The following is a 14,551-nucleotide window of genomic DNA, read 5'->3' as shown; positions in this document are numbered from 1 at the left end:
TTCTCAAGTTTTTACAGAAAGATGAAGGAGTAGAGAGAAAAATGCATGTGAATATCTTGAACATGCATAAAGAGAATGAATTAGAGAACAAAAACAAAAGTCCCCTTGGGAGTCCAAAGGGTGCACCGGTTTTGGGGAGTATATGGACCAATATATGGTCCTTCCCTTTTTCCTTTTGTTCTTATCTAAATGTATAGGTATGCTAGCTAGTTAGACTAAGTATGATTACAAGTATTTTATCTCATAAAATAAATCAACCACAATCCACTACTACTACCTTCATTTCGGTCCATATGTTTAAAATGGACTACCATTTTATTTTGTCAATTTGTCATTTGTCACACAATATGTTACATGTAGTATTTTACATGTTATTAATTAATTTAATGCATATTTATCACATAAATATCATTTTATAAATTAATTAAATTACATTCAACAAATTGACTAGTGATACTTGATCACATAAATAAAATGGGTCATTTAATTATAATTCACAACATCTTGTAATTATAATTAATCATTCATTCTTATCTCTATTGTTTCTCAAACAATAAACAATTTTAGTAATAAAGCATTTTTATTACCAAAATAAATCTTATTTAATCTCATTACAATAAGATATCAATATTCTCTCTTACAAAATGAATTGTTCAATTTTAAGAAATTTATTAACTTGTATCGTCATACAATTAATCAACTTTACAGATTAGGGCATCATCCTTTAGGTGTGACCTTAAGGGATCAACTGACCACCACCGTCCCACGACAGTAACGTCAAACTCTAGCAAGCCAATCGTTACCGATTAATGTTGATCAGTTGACTATAAAATGAATCATCCCATACGTATTCTTAAAAATGAGATTTAAACATGTGATCATCATGATCGACAATTGTGATCGCATTATTGTCGGGGGCACTCCAACATCCTCTGCATTTCTTCTCAATCTCTAAAGTCATCAAGTGTCCACAACCAGTGGGCCGGTTGACGATGGCCCACCCGACTGGGGATCTCCTTATCCTTTTCTTCTATTTTCTTCCTTTGCTCATGGGGAGGATTCCCGACCGATAGACAGGTTGCCGAGCGGCCGGCTGAGAGGCTCTTCTCAGCTTCTTCTCCTCTTCTTTCTTATGCAACCTTCATAACTACTTAGCTTGCTCCCATTTCTTCTCTTCCGTTTCAAACCCTACAACATGAGAGACAAAATCACAGAATGGGAAACAGGGAAACAAAATGCAAATAATAGGTATAAAAACCGTCTCAAAATTGACCAAAATGCATAGAAAAGAAGGGAGAATTACGACGTATATATCCGTGTCTTAAGGAAGATAATAAGCGGGTTTGTTTTAGTATTTTTATACTCCCTCCTATTCTAAAGCAATAAACCTTCCCTCTTTCTTTTTTCATCTATTCACAATATCTTCTCATTTCTTTATTTAGTAAGTTTTATATTTATTTTAATCACCTCAGCTCACCCCACAACAAATTTATCTTATTTTAATCATTCACCCCACAATAATACTTACTAGTGTTCAAGCCCGGGCGTTGCCCGGGTCATAACATAGCAGTGGCTTTTAAGTACTATCAAGAGGTTATTTTTTAAGACAGTCTATGTACGCTATTATCCGTATATCATATACTTTATTTGATTTATACTAAAGAAGATTATGGCTTTGTTGCTAGCTCTTTCAGAGTAACATATTTTGTAAAATCTTTGGTGTACGACTATGTCTAGCTAAAACAGTCAAACTAAATAAATATTTGTTAATATGTGAACTAATTCTTTTGAACATAATCGGGTGTTAATTGACTTTATTTTTAAAAACATGTAACTACTTATGGTTAAACTTCTGATTTTAAAGTATTAATTATTGAAAATACGCAACGAATGAATAAGTCGATGATATATATATCGAAGAAAAGTTGTCATTAATATTTCATTTTGAGATCTCCTTTTATTTCCCTAAATAGATTACCAATCTCTTTACTCCAAAACAAATTATCTACTGCGCTAACCTTACTTCTCATCCTCCCGTTAGTAAGGAAGTTAGAAAATAATTATATTGCATGTAAATAACGATAGTGGTCATTATAAGTAGGGGTGAGCAAAAATATACGAAACGGTTTTAATATACGAATACGATACGGTATACGGTTTCAATTAAACGAATTTCCGTATATACGATACGGATTTCCGTATACACGATACGGTTTTCAAAAAACCGTATCGTATCCGGGTCGGGCAAAAACAAAACCGGGTATACGGTTTCTGATACGGTTTTTGAAAATAAATAAAAAAAACCAAAAATATCTTTACAAAAACTAAATAATTTAACCAAAATCACTTTAACTTGTCCACTTTCTTTTTCCCTAATGCATTTGTATAATGAATATTGAAAGTTTGATTATTTTAATATGTAACCTATTATTAAATTTAAGTTAGGGTGTACCGGTATTATCGCGTATGCAATAAATTGAACAATAAACAAGTGAAATCAGTATCCGGGTATACGAAAACCGGGTATACGATTAAACCGGGTCGGATCCGTATCGACAAAATTGTGAATTTAAAAACCGTATACCCGATATGGTTTTCAAAACCTATACCCGATATGGTTTTCAAACCGTATCGGGTATACGGTTTTGCTCAGCCCTAATTATAAGCATTGTTTGGTAAACAACATATTAGGTGAAATTAGTAGATTCCGGCGTGAATAGTAGATTGACCAATCAATCTACTAATTTTAAGTGTTTGGTTAATGCCATATTCAGATAGCATATTAGACGGAATCTACTATTTTTTAATAAGCAACATATTGTAATAGCATATTCATTTTATACATGAAAATGGTAGAATTGTTCTATAATCTTAATTCGATGTCAAACCTGTTGCTAAAATTTGTCAACCGTATGCTGCTAATGTTATCTGCTTCTATTATTTGTCAAACATGGCCTATATGTCGATCAAATTGTTGTACCAGGTAGGATTATATATTTGAGTAGAGTTTGATTTTATTTATGTTCTGATCTTAACGTTTTCTATTTGGTCGAAAACATTCTCTTTGTCCCACATATTTTTTTGTTTAATCAACTATTTCTTCTACCTATTCTCTATCACAAAAACTCTGGAGAGACGATCTCTTAATAGCGTTATTAAGAGACCTCTCATATAATAGGGTGAGGGACCCACTGAATTTCATTTAGTGGAAGACAGTCTCTCATGAGACCTACTGATTCTCTAACCTTCAAATTTAGTGTAGGGTGACCATAGTCGTTAGTAAAACGGGCGTGTGTAATAACTAACTTTTTTCTTTAATTTAATGTGTAACTAGGTTAGAACCCGTGCAAAGTTGCACGGGTATAAATAAAAGAACTTTTTCAAGTTTGTGTATAAAAATGTAATATCCCCATTGACATTAATATCATATATTGCCATATTGGTATGTTATGTTATTAGAGATAAAATTAGCTTATAGTCCCTCCGATCCACACCAATGGTAACACGGAGGAATATGAGTTATTTAAGGAAAAGGGAAAGTAAGGAGTAAAGTTAGTAAGTTTGATTGGGGTCACTTGAATAACACAAAATCTCATTTGTGACGGCACGTATCCGATCCGTCTTCAGCAAGACTAATTGCTTGAATAATGTAATGTTTTAATTGTGTTAGGTGGGTTAAATGGGTGGTGGGTGAGTGAGCCATTTGATGATGAACTTGTAATTAAATAGGTAGTGTGTATAAGGATAACTTAGTTATTTTTTACGCCAAATAAGATATGTTACCATTGATTTGGATCGTCTGTTTTAGGTAACTCTTACCATAGGTGTGGATCGGAGGGAGTATGAAAAAACTTTGCAGAGATTCATAACTTTGCAGAGAGAAAAAAATCAAAGCCCATCTCTTCCGTAATAACTTGTACAAAAACATAGTACAACTTATATATTCACTCAAGTAGGTCAAATATCAAAGTTGCTTCAAATAACAATTGTACACGATTAATATAATACCATACATACAAAATGACCTTACATTTCAGTGTTGCATAATTAGAACATAAAGTTAAAATATATTCAGTTGTATCAATTGTTTGACGATAGCACAAATAATTATATTATAGGCTACACAACTTAAATGTTCCGTAGTTACATGCTGCAATGAATTTATAGTCCCGACTCGTAGTCCTAATTATAATGGGATTAGTATATATCTAAAGCTACACATAATAGGCATAACACAAACATTATACATACAAAAAACTACTGTAATTTAGAACTACTGCACTCATGACACTATCACACCATGGGCGAGTCCACGTTATAACATGGTGTAGCAAGTGCTACACCATTCCTTGGAAATTTTGTGAGAAAGGTAAATTTCTGCAACACCATTAATGCTTAACTGTTGTACATTAATTCTTCCTCATGTTTCATACACCGTAATTGTTCTATTACCCATACTAATTCTCAGTATACAAAATAATTAATGACTTGATCATAATTGTTTGTCACAATGTAACTCCCACTTTACAATTTCCATAAACAAATAGATCATCCGCATTCTTATCCCAATGTGTTTATGTAAAAAGACAACCTATTTATCCATCTTACACTATAATTTGTGAAAGCGGCTAAATAGTAAAGTGAAAATGAAATGATTAATTTTATAAATTTTATTTATTTATTTTGTTTTACTTTGTTATGACTGATATAAGATAACTACTCGTATATGCCTGTTCGAGCCTTGAGAATGCAGCAGTGTCGAGGGAGAGCTTTACCGTCCTAATGATCCCAGCGGACTTGAATTCGTACTGAACAGGATGGTATACACAAAAAAAAAAAAGATAACTAGAAGACGTGAATTCATTTCTTTTTCTCCATCAATATATAAAGACACTTATATTTTTAAACCGTTTCTTTATATAAATTTAGTGATTCTTGAATAAAGATGACAGATACTAGAATTTCAAAATTTTGCTACACCATACCAAAATTCCTGGCCTCGCCCCTGTATCACACTATTGTTGAGGGAAACCAAAATGGTGGCCGTGCAAGGAAGGCATTCTTCTTGCTTAGTTTATATTATGTTGAAAAACCTTCTTATCACTCTATCATCTACAACATAAGCCATCACAAATGACCAACTAATCAACATTTGTAGTGAAGCTAATCAATAAAGAAATTGAACGTGAATACATATACGCTATAATCGTGTCTCGCTTCACAAGATCATCGATCAAACCTGTTAAAAAAAGAATCTCCCATAAGTTAATTCGCTAAGCGTTTTGCCAATTGGAGAAACATGCGATCCAAGATAACGACAATCCAATTCAATTACGAATTTAAGTTTACTGTACATAACTCTCGTTTTTTAGAGCACTATAACCCAAGAGATTATGAAACAATTGTATATCATTTTGGTTCATCCTTAAACATTCTCTCGATGTAGGAACACCCGACCTCAGCTTTCATTACCCCGTAATTTGTAGGAGTCCTCGAGGCACAAAATAACAATGAAGTGTCGGACATGGGTACGTACGTGAAATCATATGAAGTGTTGAGTAACATCGCTCTCAACTTAGAGAGAAATGACCTAAAGTAAAGTTGTCCATTATAATGCATTAATGCCCAATATAATACTCCTCATATTACTCATTATATACAATATAAGAAAAGGGTAATAAAAAGTATCGAACCCCATGCCCACCGAAAAAGCTCAATATAATAACTAACTCCTACACCGTATAAAATTAAACTCTCTCAATAAGGCGGACATATTTTTTGTGTTTTGTAAATCAAAGTCACTATCAAATAGTATGTAGGCTATTAATATAGGGCACGGTTAATTTGTTTTAAAAATGCATTTTAAAATTTGAAAAAGAAAAAACCATAAATAACCTAAATGAGAAGTAAAAAAATCTCTCATCTTATGAAATTAGTGAACTGAATGCTTAATACAATCCAAAATTTTAACCACCAATTAAATTGTAATCATTAAAGTTGCATAGATGTCATTACTGTGAATTTGTATCAGATTTCATCCCCAAATTTCTCAACATAGTAAACATTGTTCTATGATAGGTTAATTCCTATAAGCATAATACACCACTTCCTCCGTGTCCAAATTCATTATGTTTGTATACAATTATGGAGATGCCGTAAAAAAAACTCAAATGGACAAAAAAGCGAGAAGTGAGTTGCGGAATAAAAAAACGCGTCTAGTAGAAAATAACCAAGAATCAATTAAAGTAAAGAATGAATAAATCGAAACCAATTTTTTATAAATTACCTAAAATAATGACCTTCATTTGAAAAATAGAGAGTCCTTGGAGTCTTAGACCTACAATCGAATTAACCATGGACATGAAAAAAAAAAGTGTGTGGAATGAATGAATTCATCACAAAGTCGTTTGTTATACAATGTCCATGAAATAATTAAAGGATGATTGAAACAGGAAATTGACTTAAAAACAATGGAATTAATTCAATAGAAGGCGAATCATCTTATATGGGAAAATTTACCATGAAATAGGAAAACATTGAAATGGTTGTGGTAGAAAATTATTCCCTGGAATAATGGGATTATACTTTCCATAGATGGGAGGAAGAATGAGGGTTGAGGGACGGCTAAATGGAAGATTATTCTAGGGTTTAGCAATTAGTATAGATTTTTAGTTAGTCGGGAAACAAATTAATGAGAGGGTGCCACGTGTCTAGGTTAGTGTATAGTGGTTCCTCTATTATACTTTTATATAGATAATAAGAGAATGAATGACCCCCTCGATCATCTTAAGCAAAAATAAATAAAATAAAAGTTAATACTCCACACTTATAATGATTAGGATAGAGAACTAATTGGCTGTGATTAGAATTGTAGCTCTACACGGACAAATTATACTTGAGTTAAAATTGGAGATAATTCAAAGTCTTATCATAAGACACAATTTCTTATTTAAAGACGTCTTAATTTTAGACGATTTTTACACCCGATTAAAATAGAGGTGAAAATAAAAAAAGGTTTTGAAAGATTTTATAAACAAAGCTTGTATCATTACGTACGGTCATAACTTAATTGAACTTCGTTTCTTGTTTTCGTAGTTATATACTTATATGGACTAACAAAAATCATTCCCTTCAGAATTCTAGGTTCTAATTTAAATTAACTTAGAATATATTTTTTTTCTTTTCACGGTTACACCCTCATGTAAATAAGATATAAAAAAGGAAAATATATAATATTTTTTTTTTTTGGTACATAAGAGGGGCGAAGCCCCGAGATAAGAAAACGAACTAGATGTTAACTAAGCGAGGGAGTGCAACCCCCAAAAGATCCTCTCGAAGAATAGTCCTAAGCCCATCTGGTGAAACGTCGATAACTGTCGTGCTTGTTGATGAATGAACCCCTGCATTGGCCAACCAGTCGGCGGCTCGATTTGCTTCTCTGAAGACATGGTCGACATGGACCGTCCAACCAGTTAAATTAATAAGTTCCTTGCAGCGGCTCACCAAAGGACGCAAGTTATTACTTAGGAGTGGATCGTTATTAATGAAATCAACACAAGTCTTGTTATCCATATGGACCAAGACCTTAGTAATACCCATATCCCTAGCGCGCTCCAAACCCTCGACAACTGCTCTCATTCTGGCCCTCATTGAAGTGCAAATACCACATGAGAAAAGAAAGCCAGTGATGAAGTTACCCGACTCATCGCGAAATATTCCTCCGCAACCCGCTTCACCCGGATTGCCCTTACAGGCTCCATCCGTGTTGAGAAGGACCCAACCATATGGGGGAGTATGCCACCGTATATATCGCTCTTCCCTGGAAGCTCCTGGATTGGGAATGAATAATGAGAAAGGATCAAAGGCTTTCTTTGACATAGCAAATTGATGCAACAAGAAACAGATAGGGTCCGTTGGGTTTTCTTCCGTTCGGCCAAAGACAACGTTGTTCCTCCACCGCCAAATCCACCAACAAGTAATCGCAAACTCCATAGACCAAGCTGGGGAGGATAAGGGCGAGCCATTACTTGCATTTTTAGTGATCCATACCTGGTAAGGATCATTGTAAAAAGACGGGTGTGCTGCGTAGCCACCTAGCTGCAACCATAATTCTTTGGACATAGGGCAAAACCTTAAGGGTGTGTTTGGATAGCAAAAGTGGAGAGAAAGGGAGGGGAGGGGGAATGAGGGAATGGGAAGGGAGAGAAGGGGAGGGGAGGGGGAATGGAGTGTGGTTGTTTGGATACAATTTCCCTCCAAATCCTGCCTATTGTGGAGAGATTTTGATTAGGCTTGGAGGAGGGAAATTGGATCTCTCCAAATCTCTCCCCCTCCATTTCCCTCCACCCTCATTTGCTATCCAAATAAGGAATTTTAAATCCCCTACTCTCCCTCCCTTTCTTTTCCCTCCAAATACCTCAATCCAAACACACCCTAAGAGATGGTCAGAAGTTTCGTCGGCAGACTTGCATCTTGGGCATACTGGGTCATCAGCTAGACCTCTTCTAACTCGGTTGAAATTAGTCATCAATCGTCCATGAGCCGCAAGCCAAATGAACATACGGATTCTTTGTTGGACCGAAAGTTTCCAAATAATGTGCCAAGCTGTCGGATTATTTTCTGTTTTAGTATCTGCTCCCTTAATTATAGCTAATGCGGACTGTATAGAGAATTTGCCATGAGAGGTACCGTTCCAATAAAGGCTATCTTCCATATCAGGGTCCGTCGAAAGGGAATAAGTAGCTTTTTTTTTTTTAATTCTAATTTGAGAAGGTATCCCATTTCCAATCATCATTCCCATCCCACATCTCGCTTACATAATATTAGAAAGAAGATTAATACAATAAAATACAATAATTGGCATGGCAAGACAACAATTAAGAAGAAATTACTACATTGAACAACTAAAGAAAGGTGTAATGATTATGGTGAAAATTACGAATTGGAGGTGTCATATTTTGCTTAAACAACATGCATAGTGAGGAGCGATTGACAAGTCTAAATCAGTAGATAAAATTATTACTCATCTGTAGTTAGAAAAAATATTAAATTAAGTGTCTTAGTTATGGCATATCAAATATTACAATTCTTGAAAAAAAAAGCACCAAAAAATATACCGTAAATAATTCATTAGGACAGAGAGAGTATAACGTAACCAACCGCAATTTGCAAATACCTTTCTTTGTAATCTCAAAAATTCCAAACAAACTATTGTTGTTGTTGATGACTTAATCAAAGAGTAGGTGACTATTCTTGATTAGATCCACCCCTGAAAATATTAGTAAAACAATTTAAGCCATTAATATGTATACCCCAAACTGGGCGACAGATTACATAAACAAAATCATTATTAAGAAAAATCATGTATGCATTAGATTAATAACTAAAGTAAATAAAATAACACAAATATCAAAAATAGGAGAAATCTTATCTATATTAATACAAAAGACAATACTCAATCCTCAGCGCGTCACGTCATTAATGCAACCTCTTTTTTTTTTTTTTTTTTTTTTTTTTTTTTTTTGAAATTCATGTTATGGTGGGGGGCCGTTAATGCGAATGTATTTATTTCTTGATTTCCGTCTTTTCAAACATGTGATAAATTAAAATCTTGCAACAAATTCTATGAAATAATATTATGAAAAAATTCTATGAATTAATATTATGAAATAATTTTATACATTCCGTGTAAATAAAATTAATAACATATACGTAGAATTAATTACAAATGGGAGTAAATAAAATTGAATTACATAATTTTTAAAACAAAATTAAATAATAATAAATTTACATAATTACGAGAAGGAATTACATTTATATACGGGATAGAACATAAAACGCAAATGAATTACATACATAATTTTTTAAAACTACATTCTACAATATTTTTTGTTTAAAAAATAAATCTTGACGGAGTATTTACTTGGAGTATAAAATATTCATGTATTTTGGTTAATATTATTGTACCACGCGGCAACAACATCACAACATATTTATTTAAAACTACATGGTACAAAATTTTTTGTTTAAAAAATCAATCATGACGGAGTATTTACTTGGAATATAAAACTCGGCAACTTAACTATCAGCCGCGCACACCGAAAATGGTAGGCGACAATGATAGGCAACCGAGTTAATTTAGTCTTCAACTAGCTTTTAAAGCAAATTTTAATTTTTTTTTACTCTAAAAAAACAAATAAATTTTAATTTAATTTACAAGTCATTATGCACTACTAATGTAGTGTATCATGAAATTTTTCAATTTTTAGAATAACTTGCATATGTTAAACTTGATTATTAGATTATATTTCTTTTATCCGGATGTAAAGTTTTTTATGTATGCAATTTTTATTTACAAGAGTAGATTACGTTATTTCCTCATAAATCAGTTCATATCAACACGTGTTTGTAACAAATTTAAACATTAATTATGTAGATAGTTGATTTAGACCAACTAGATAAGTACAATATAAATGCAAAAACAAATATACATCCAAAAACATTAATACCGGCCCAAATACATACCCGTGCAATTTTACACGGGTTTAAAACTAGTAATGAATATTAAGAATTAAATACATCCTTTTATACATATATTGATGAGTTTTTTAGTTGATTTTGATACAAACTCTACACTCAAAATTATAAGACGTTCACGTCATTATCTTTTAGTATTAATTTATAATTTATAATTTATTATTCCTTGTAGTAGACAAACAATACAACACCCAACCAACCGCTTATATTCATACGAAGGATTTGATTATAATTGACATTAGGACTGTTAGACTCATTACACCTTTTAATAACAATAAGATAAGGACTTCTAATAATATCCTAATTGGTATATATACGTAGAAGTCTACCAAATATCATATTTTATTTTAACTGATTTTAATTTCTTATCAATATATTAAATTTTAAAAATAGTAGTCAAAAATTATAACCAATAATATTGCTCGAAAAGTTCATCTTTTAAGTATATTTATATGGCGTTTAAACAACTTTCATATACGAATGAACTTTTGAGTTTGTCCGAAATCAAAAACCATACTATCCAAGGCGTTTAACAATCAAACATACGCCATTACATAATTCTTTGATTTGTCGAGAACGTATTCTTTTATTAAAATTGTTTAATGCACCTTTAAAAATAAAAGTAGTCCACTACATGTTAGATTGCCAAAGTTAAATAAGAGAGAAACACATAGGGACAAAAACATGAAAATTTATTAAACTTACCTTATTTAAGCCCATTTGGCTGACATCTCGGGAACTGAAAACATGTTAAAACAAAAAATCAAAGCCAAATAAGTTTTTCGTATCGTTTGGATATGAGTTATATGGAGGAGAGTTTCTATCCATTTCCTAAAAAAAATGGAGAGGTTATTTCCTTTCAGTGGTCCAGATCGTATTCTGGCAACATCGAACTACTCAAAAATTATGGGTAAAAATAAAAGAATAATGTGGTTTGGTGGAAAAAATATTATTAAATGAGTTTAAGAGAGGAAATGGAGAGGAAATTGAGAGAAAGAAATGGAGAGGATCCATTTCCGGTTATATGTGACAATAAATAAACGCAGTTGCTCTTGAACGTAATTAAATCATCGTATGCTAAATTTTTCCTTACTAATGCAAGATGTCCATCACTATTGTATGCATGTTTAACGACATCGCATATTTGATAAGATCGTAAGTGGCAGAAAATTAAAAGATTAATAACTGAAAGTCAAGAGTTGAGGGTCGGCAAATAATAAAAATCAAAGATGCCCCAACAACGTTGTACGTTGAAAACAAACTCCAAACTTTGATGGAATTTTCAAGGTATTGCTCTTTCAACACCAAATTTTTAACCGTATTGAAGTGCATAATATCCTATTGCATGAATATACAAACTCAATTTTGTAACATAATTGCAATACAAAATATTATACTTATTATTGAATCTGTTGTGGTAATGAAAAGTAATCACCAAGTTAAACCGCCTCACAACTTTGTTCCCGCTACTTATTATGTGAAGAATAAATAGATTACTATATAGAGGTAATTATATACAGTTATATCTGATAATCTCTCAATATTTTGTATACAATGAAAGAAAAACTCATAAGTCATACCTTTATTGACGGAATGGATGTAGATAACATGTTCATTAAAAACAAAAAGAAATTAAATAATTATTTCTGTACTTCAAAATTAGCTTCACTTAAAATTATACTCCGTAGAAATTAAAAACTTAAACTTATAACGGTAGAAGAGTGAAATAAATGTCATCAATAACGTACGGCTTTCATCGTCTCATAAATACACATTAGAGAGTAGAACAAAAGCAAAGAACATAAGAACTATAGGACAAAGAACAAATGTAGACATATAGCCTACAGTGATTAACCATGAATACACAAATGAAAGAGCACAAATCATCCTAATAAAAAATATGAAGCCTTGAATGTACGTAGTAATTCCTATCCTTCGTAATTCCTATCATTTGTATTAACTTAGTAATTCAAAAAACTGGACTCTTTTAACTCAATATATATCTGTATTGGATATGTTTTTGACTTCTATGACTTTATCTCTAATTAGAAGATAATATGGTACATATTGTTGTTAATTATTTACCAATTTAAGTAGATAACTTTTCAATAGTCTACAATTAAGTATTTATTGAACAAAAGCAACAGCCAATGAAATCGCTTGAAAGTAATAGCCAATGAAATTGCTTCAAAAGTTCCTCTTTTAAGTATATATATTGATTGATATTGATACTAGATTTAATACTCGTGCATTGCACGAGCTAGTTGTAATATTCTTAAGTACAAATAACAAATAAACATTGCATTATACTCCCTCTGTCCCGGTCATTTGTTGTCCTTTTTCATTTTTGGATGTGTCAGTCATTTGTTGTCCTTTCTATTTTAAGAATGAACTTAATGAGTAATTTGATCATTCACACCCAATTTGTTCCATTTGTCATTTTGTAATTGGTCATCTCCTCTTTTCCTGGTCTTTATGCCAAAATCAAAGGATAACAAATGACCGGGACGGAGAGATTATAAAAATATTTCAATTTTCTAATCCTTTTAGCGAAAAAACTCAATCCAAACTCAGAGCCATGTTGATTAAACCTATCCCTTACAAATTCCTACCTGGTGTAGACAAGTCTATTCTTCTGATGTAGAGAAGCCCATCAATATTATCATCTCATTATTACTATGTCATACTCGGTATTTGTTATCCTGTATAACTTATGTCACATGCGATTTTCAAATGCCGTTTTGCATTGTTTTGGATTATTTTTCATTACTTCAAGTAAAGTCATTTTTGGTCTTAACGTTTTGGAATGAGTATTCAGATTACTCTGTTCTAAGCAAAATTTTACTGAAAAAATATACATTTTACGTCCATTTTTCTCTTAAATAACATATACTTTATATTTTTTTATTAATTAAAGCCAAAACTTATGTTAATACTCCCTCCTATTCTGTATGATCTTCCACATCGAATATTTAGTAATATGTGGAGGAAAATGAAAGTTGGGGAGAGAATGAGGGTTACATACTTACATGTCATATTAACCACAAATTATAGACAAATAAGGAAAGTAAAAGATGTTTGTGAATTTCCCGCTTTAGAAAATGTGAAAAATATCCGTGAATAGGAGGGAGTAGTAAATTTAACTTTTAATAAGAGCTCTCAAACACTTCACTCATTGTCATTAGTAGACATAACTACATAAGTACAATGGATAGGCAAGACTATAATAGATAGTTGTAAGATAAGTAACTTTAAAAAATTGATTACTAATTCATGTATAACAAAATTTGATTATGTCGCACTTTTTCATGGTTATGATCACACGAATAAGCTTTTTTTTTCTAATTTTATACTCCCTTCCATCTAAACAAAAGATAACACAATGAAATGTATACTCACTTGAAGGTTTTTTCATGAGGAATTTAATGGTATAATAATTTTTATAATTTTTAGACTAATATATCTTTATAAAAATAAATGTCAAAGCAGGGGCGGCCTATATATAGAGCATTTCAGCTCTTCGCACCGGGGCCCAAGTGTATAAGGGGCCCAAAATTTCTTGATTCACTTATTAGCTAAAATGAAAAACTACTACTATTTCTAAGTCCTAACCCAATATACAACGACCCAATAAAACAAATGATAAATTTCTAAGGCCTAAAATTTACTCTTTCCCTAAAGCAAATGGCAGACCCTCATTTGTTCTTCATTTGTTCTGGGCTTCCCCAATAAAGAATTTGTTCAGGCTTATCAGTAAACCTCGACATTTTTTTTCAATTTCAAAGATCTTATACAAACCAAGCAGACCCAAACTTTACTTCTTCATCATCTCCCCATTTTCATAGGCTATAAATCTTTAATCCTAATTTCTTCTATCAGGCCGTTTTATGCTATAGGACGGTCCTATAGGAGAGTTGTTGTTTTTTTTTTTTTTCATTGGTTCTTTAATTTCTATTTTTGTTGTTAATACTAACTTTTTCTTTAGTTAGTTATATATATTTACTGGAATTCAGTC

Source organism: Silene latifolia, chromosome 6, assembly GCF_048544455.1.
Source record: "Silene latifolia isolate original U9 population chromosome 6, ASM4854445v1, whole genome shotgun sequence".
NCBI lineage: Eukaryota > Viridiplantae > Streptophyta > Magnoliopsida > Caryophyllales > Caryophyllaceae > Silene > Silene latifolia.
Note: the sequence above shows the minus strand (reverse complement) of the source record.